This window comes from Misgurnus anguillicaudatus, chromosome 25, assembly GCF_027580225.2.
Source record: "Misgurnus anguillicaudatus chromosome 25, ASM2758022v2, whole genome shotgun sequence".
NCBI lineage: Eukaryota > Metazoa > Chordata > Actinopteri > Cypriniformes > Cobitidae > Misgurnus > Misgurnus anguillicaudatus.
In genome coordinates this window covers 5,041,155-5,048,313 of record NC_073361.2, presented here as the reverse complement: position 1 = coordinate 5,048,313, position 7,159 = coordinate 5,041,155, and the positions used below count along the sequence as shown (strand labels likewise).

The 7,159-nt window shown below is 38.1% G+C and overlaps 1 long non-coding RNA gene across 2 annotated transcripts; it reads left to right on the top strand.

Annotated features, from left to right (window-relative positions):
- Positions 1-2,056: 2,056 nt before the first annotated feature.
- LOC129433386 (uncharacterized) lies at positions 2,057-5,047 on the top strand. Of its 2 annotated transcripts, none has more exons than XR_012368169.1 (3): positions 2,057-2,597; positions 3,541-3,681; positions 3,801-5,047. It is a non-coding gene; the product is annotated as an uncharacterized lncRNA (long non-coding RNA). The 2 variants fall into 2 exon arrangements; XR_012368168.1 differs by having other exon boundaries at positions 3,541-3,691.
- The last annotated feature ends 2,112 nt before the right edge of the window (positions 5,048-7,159 follow it).

The following is a 7,159-nucleotide window of genomic DNA, read 5'->3' as shown; positions in this document are numbered from 1 at the left end:
TGGTATGTGAGTACTTTGCTCTAGACCAGTGCTTCTCAATTATTTTCTGTCACGCCCCCCCTAGGAAGAAGTAAACATTTCGCGCCCCCCTACTCTCTTCCGCGACTGTAAATATTATAATTTTTGACACATTTGCAAAACATTGTTTCCTTATTAAAATTAAAGAAAACACAAAAATAGAAATATCGATCAACTTACAACAATGAATAACTTTATTAACATTGTTTTTTTAGTCTGTAACAAAAAAGTCTTAAAATGCATCAATTTGCCTGAAAAAAAAAACAATCCTTATTTAAAGTATGACATTTTTTGACCACTTGATACTGAAAATGTTAATTAAATATAGGCCTTATCAATAAATAATAATAAAAACTCAAGCGGCTTATCAGCGTGATTGGTGTGTAATGTCTTTAAGTGACAGTGTAACGAGTTACAATAGTCTATTCTAGAGGCCATAAAAGCATGGATAAGCTTTTCTGCATCTGATGCAGACAGCATATTGCGTATTTTTGAGATATTTCTAAGATGGAAGAATGCTGTGCTGCAGACGTTGGCGATATGACTATCAAAAGATAGATTGCTGTCGAACATCACGCCTAAATTCTTAACCGTGGAAGATGGCACCACCGTGCAGCCATCTATGGGCAACTTGTAATCTGACATATTATGTTTGTAGCGATTCGGTTCAATAATAAGTATCTCTGTCTTATTGGAGTTTAGCATAAGGAAGTTATGTGCCATCCAGTCCCTAATATCACTAATGCAGTCTGTTAGCTTAGAAAACTGGTGGGTTTCGCTAGGATGCGACGAGATGTAAAGCTGGGTATCATCGGCATAGCAGTGAAAACTTATGTTATGTTTCCTGATAATGTCTCCTAGAGGTAACATATATAACGAGAATAGGATAGGGCCTAGAACTGATCCCTGAGGTACGCCGTATTTAACGTGGGAGTGATATGACTCTTCCTCATTAACATAAACAAAGTGATATCGATTGGTTAGATACTATCTAAACCAGGCTAATGCCTGACCACTGATGCCAACATAGTTTTCTAGTCTATTGAGTAAGATTCTGTGATCTATTGTGTCAAAGGCTGCACTAAGGTCTAGTAATATAAGGATTGAGATTTCACCACGATCGGATGTTAATAGGAGGTCATTTGTAACTCTAAGCAGCGCTGTCTCTGTGCTATGGTGGGGCCTGAATCCTGATTGGAACTTTTCGTATGTATTATTATTTCTATGAATGTGCGTAGCTGGCTTGCCACTACTTTTTCTAATATTTTAGAAAGAAAAGGTAGATTTGAGATTGGTCTAAAGTTATTAAGATCTCCCTGGTCAAGGTTTGGTTTTTTAATGAGCGGTCTAATATCTGCTAGTTTGAAAGCTGTTGGAACGTATCCTAATTCTAGAGATGAGATAAAGATATTAAGTACCGTGTCTGACACTACATGAAATACCTCTTTTAGTAATTTTGTGGGAACGGGGTCTAGTATACAGGACGATGATTTGGATGATGTTACTAATTTACTGTTGTGTTCAACTGTTGTGGATGTTACAAGACTGCCAAATACATAGTACATTACACTTTTGCAGTCTTTTGGTTTGGCTATGACCGTTCCTGTTGCGTCAAGGTAAAGGATAAGGGTTTTTTTCCTTTTGCACGTCTTATAGAAGTTGGAGTTGATCAACTGAGTACATGTGGGTAATGAAGGGGGAAATTGCCACAAGCTGTAAATACCGATGCTGTAGTGGACTGAAACTTTGGTTGAGGTCTTCTTTGATCTGAATTTATATGCAAGCATTCTGTTTTCCAAGTTTTTTCACTTGAGATTTTTTGTAGGACAGTGAGTGGAGGCACTCCATTTATGTCACCTTCAATTAATTTGTGTTCATTTGCTGCTGCAAGTTTTTTTGTGTGAAGGTGCATTGGTGTGAATTCTCGCAGCTTTCCTTTCAAAAATTCCCTTTCATGTTTGCTAGTTTGTCTTCGGCATGTAAGGCTTTTAGAATGATCTGTTTGGCCAGACACTTCCACCTTAACAAAAACACCCAGATAGCAGTCAGTTCTGGGCCGATTCTGGCTTTTTTCCACCAGTGTCGGCTGAAAGCCGGACAGATTTTTAGTGTATGCGCCAGAACTGGCCCAGATGAGGAAATAGTATACCAGTAGTAAACACTATTTATAGCTGTTGGCCCGAGTGTTAGCATACTCAGCTGAAGTCCGGGTCTACTAAAGTAGCGTCTCAGTGTAATCGGGCCAAATCTGGCATTGTGTAGTCGGACCGACTACGTTGCATTGTGCCTGGACCGATTATGGTTTGATATGATACTGCCAAGATGTGTATGATGTCAGAAATTCAGTATGTGGCCCGATACCAGTGGAACTGACACATGCCGGTTGTAACGCTGTTTGGCGGCAATTTAAAAATGTTTATGCTTCAGACGGACAGTATACAGTACACGGCCCGATTCCGTGATGCGGCAATCAGCCCTCTAGCTGTTGAACGGCAACATCACCACTGCTGTTATGATTTGAATCAAGCAGGGCACAAAGCTGAGCTCCCGTTCGACACAGACACCATCATCAATAACTGGTAAGTCACTGATTTAGTTTTTATATGTTAAAAATGCATGATAACAATGAAAAGGAATTGTTTGCTACATATTCAAAACCGTGAATTTTCCTGCATGTTTAGCAGGCTATCACGTTAGCTTAAATATTAGTAAGCTGAATCCATTTAGAAAGATGTAAATAACCAGTCGTCGTTCACGTGCAGGTTAACAGGTTTTTAATAATCAAGCAGAGAATTCAGACACACGTTCGTATCTTCATAACAAGGAGCAGTACACACAACCTTATTTGAGCTAAAGTAGTTAAGAAGTTAAAGAGCACCCTGCTGAAAAATCCAGCATCAAACCAGCATGGGAATTATGATGGTCTTTGCTGGTGGTCACCAGCATAACAGCACCAAAACACAACATATGCTGGTCTTGCTGGTATGCTGTTTTTTTCAGAAGGGCACATTTTTCAGATTCACGAATTTACACACCCTTTGATGTGTAAGTGTTAAAGATATGTGAACGATGTGCAAATGTACAAAACCATACACTGTAAAAAATTTGCTGTAATTATGCAGCTGGTTGCCAGTAACTTACTGTAGAAGTTAAAGAAAATGTTTCATGTTAATTTAACTTTGAACAAACTGTTGCCAGTAAATAACATAAATGTAAAATCTACAGTAAGTTACTGGCAGCTAGTCGGCAGTAACACCCAGTAATACTGTAATTTCTACAGAAATTTTTTACAGTGTAAGTAAACAATGACGCCAGTTATCTTCTTCAACTTAAATCTCTTTTCTTGGACTACGACAAACACACAACAGTTTACTTCTATGGATTGCACACAACTTTTCTTAAATTAGCACACAAAAAATAGCATGCATCGCCTCTTTGATACTGTATAAGCAATCAACTAGTGTATGACCTGTGTCCTGTATGAAACTATGACCAACTATTAAGACTATAAATCTGTTTCAGGTTAACTGGTTGGGGCTTATTGGCGGGACAGATGTACGAGACTGCACATGGCATATATTGAAGAGGGAGACTGACAACTCCCTGGCTTAAAACCTCAACTGGATGGAAAAGACTTTATTTGCCACCCTCTAACTCAGAGAGGTAGTGATTGGTAAATATATCTGTTAATTATTTGTTAATAAAAATTAGACATTTCTTTTTAATATGCTCATTAAATGTTAAAGATTTCACAATGACAATATGGATTATTTATTTTAAAGATGCAGTTCGGAGAAGGTCCCTTACAGTTGTGGAGGGGACAATGAAGAGGTGGCTCAATCGAGAGGGTGGGTGCAAGAGACAACTTTAGCAAAAGAAAAGCAGTTAGTGTTAGCACCTGTGTTTGAGTCTGCAAAGGAGAATATTTTGTGCTGTAAAAAGAGTGGTGGTGTTTTGGTTAAATGTGTTTAACTTGTTTTAATTACTTGGCTTGTGTGTGAGAGGTGTGTGTGCGTGTGGGTTGGTATATGTGGTTTATGGGGAATAGTGTATAATGACATGTTTAATATGCTATAAACATGCTTTACAGGGACACAATACTAAGTGGTACTTTTTCAGATTAAAGACTTCCAACAGATTTTTGTTATGGTTGGGCTTAGGGACTAGGGTAAGTTAAGGCAATAGAATATACAGTTTGTACAGTATAAAATGCATTGTGTCTATGGAATTGTCCCGGTAAACCACATATGCCAATGTGTGTGTGTGGTGTGTGTGTGTGTGAGAGATTTTTTTTCTTTAAATGTTAATTAATTTGTTTTACATGTTGTCTCGCTGTAATTGCTTAAGGGGATAATTCACCCCAAAATTGCAATTTTATCATAAATCACTTCCCCTCTGTCGTTCTAAACCAACAAGTGCTTAGATTGTCTTTAGAACATGTTTTTAGATATTTTTGATGAAAACTGGGAGGCTTCTGTCCGTCCCATTGATTTCGGTGGGTTTTACAGTCCATTTAACACAGGGGAGTGAAAGACATTGCCAAAAAGTTCAGTGTTCCATCAGTATTTCAATGAAAAAAATTTTCAACAGTTTGTTCTTCTCCTTGGTCGTTCAAGGCCTGTTAACGACCAGACTACGGCGCATCCTGCTGACGTCACCTGCTGCTGACGTCGACCTGCTGACGTAGTTGCCAGCATATAGACAGAATAGGCTGCCAAGTAATTTGTACATTTATTTGGGCTGTTTAAGTATTGTTACAATGTTTGCATTATGCTTTTAAAAAAGAGCGTAGAAAAACAAAAAAAAAAACATGTGGTAACCACATCAGCAAGTGACGTGAGCTGCAGGTGATGTCAGCAGCATCGCCGTAGTCTGGTCTTGAATACACTTTCAACAACTAAGGAGGAGAACAAATTGTTGAAATCGTTAGTTTTATTTTCTTTGTGCACAAAGTGTTCTTGTCACTTCATAATATTATTATTAAACTACTAATGGAAAATGGACCTTTTTGGCGATGTCCTTCATTCTTTTCTGGGAAACGTATTGTGAGACTAACTTAAGTCAACGGGACAGACAAAAGCCTCCCGGTTTTCATAAAAAAATTCTAAAAATGTATTCTGAAGACAATCAGAGCACTTGGTGGTTTAGAACGACACAGGTGTAAGTGATTTATGAGAAAATTATAATTTTAAGGGTGAACTATCCCTTTAAAATATTTTATAAAGTGGGTTATGTGCTTGTAAAATGTGTTGTGTAAGAGATATATGTCTGTTTGTATTTGTTGGGTTTTTGTAAAGTGTACTGAATTTGTTAAGAATTAATATGTTCAAAATTACGGTTAATTGTTGGTACATGTTAAAACATGTTCATATTTATGTATTTGTTAACTGTTAATTCACATTAATGTGATGTGTGTACCTTTTTTAATAAAAGGCTCTTAATCTTCTTATATGGGTGTATTTTTCTTGAAAAATAAAAAATATACAATATTTACCAGTTTCTGGGCCACATCTGGCCCAGGGACCATACAGATGTTGTCAGCCACATAAAACAAAGGGTCTGGGCCAGACCTGGGCCAAATAAGCAATTTAAGTCACTTTACAGTGTGCTAGCCAGACCTGGGCCAAATAAACAATTTAAGTAACTTTACAGTGTGCTAGCCAGACCTGGGCCAAATAAACAATTTAGGTCACTTTACAGTGTGCTGGCCAAATCTGGGCCAAGTCAGTATGTAAGATCTATTTTACTGGGTGTGGGCCACAACTGGCCCAGATTTAACAGTTTGATCAAATTTTTAGTGTGTGGGCCAGTTTTGGGCCGGGGACCCAGCCAGAACTGGGCCAGAACTCAAGCAAATATGTGGCCCGGTGGTGGGCCAGGCAGATTTTGCTATCTGGGCTCTTTGTTTGAGAACTACTTCTTCCGCCACAGATTTGAGGGCGGCCAGAATGACAGGTAAAACTTTCAGCTGCTTTGAAGCTCATAACAACTCAATGGACAGAAAAGCCGTTACTTTATATTACCATTTCTTGGTCACAAAGTGTAGTTTTAAGATTAGTTCAGTCGAGAATGTATATGTATTATATTTAAATCTGCAGTCGATTAGTAAAGATAGCGCCTGTTTGAACGTTTGCTTAGTGAGATTCGGTACGAATGAGAACCAAAGCATGAGCGGACATCAGTGTTCACTCGCCCCGCTGACCACCGCCCTCTCTGGGCTACATTTCTGACAGAGATACCCTGGCTCTCATGTTGGCCTTGTTTGTTTATGATCGTCAAAATGAGATCAAATCAGCAGTATTTGGTGTCATGATCAAACTATTACTTGTTTTTTAATTCATATTTAGTGTCTTTTGTGTTGTTATTGTTTTGGCGCGAGGTAAAAGTTAATAAAACTACTTGTATAACGTTACTATTGCTTTCTCATTTATTCTTAACGTGATACGAGCACTCGATTATTATTATTAAACTTTGTTATTTTGGCTACAAAAATGAGGATGTCGACCAAAAAGAGGTACTTTGCATTGAGTGTCATAAAGTTGTGGGCACAAAACAAGGAAACACCACCAATTTGTCTGACCACTTAAAAAGGCACCACAGAGACGGAGACTGTGATTAATATATCCAATAAAGTCCTTTCCCCCGATTGTATTTCGGTCCTTGAAAAAGGCCTTACATTTGCTCCTACATATTCGGCACAACAATTTCAAACCAAAGTAGATTTGTTTCGTTTTTTTTTTCGTAATTTACATCTTAAAGCATGGTATCACAATAATCGTGACTCTATAGACAAATCTACGGAGATCGGAGTTACCCCATTTAAACCGAAGTCTACTTTTTTCCCAAAGAGTTCTAATGCGACCCTCAACACTTATATTAATAAAGTCACATATGATGTGGATTGTCTTTTTACAAATCAACGAAAACCCAGGCATTACAATCTTACAAGACAGGAATCCACAGCATTGAAGTGGCTATTGGATAATACAGAAATCATTGTGAAACCTGCCGACAAAGGTGGTGCTGTGGTTGTGTGGGGGACAGAACAATACATTCAAGAAGGACTCCGACAACTTACCAATCCTGAGTACTATTCAGCTCTTACAGTAAATCCCTTGGATCATATGATTGGTCAACTTAA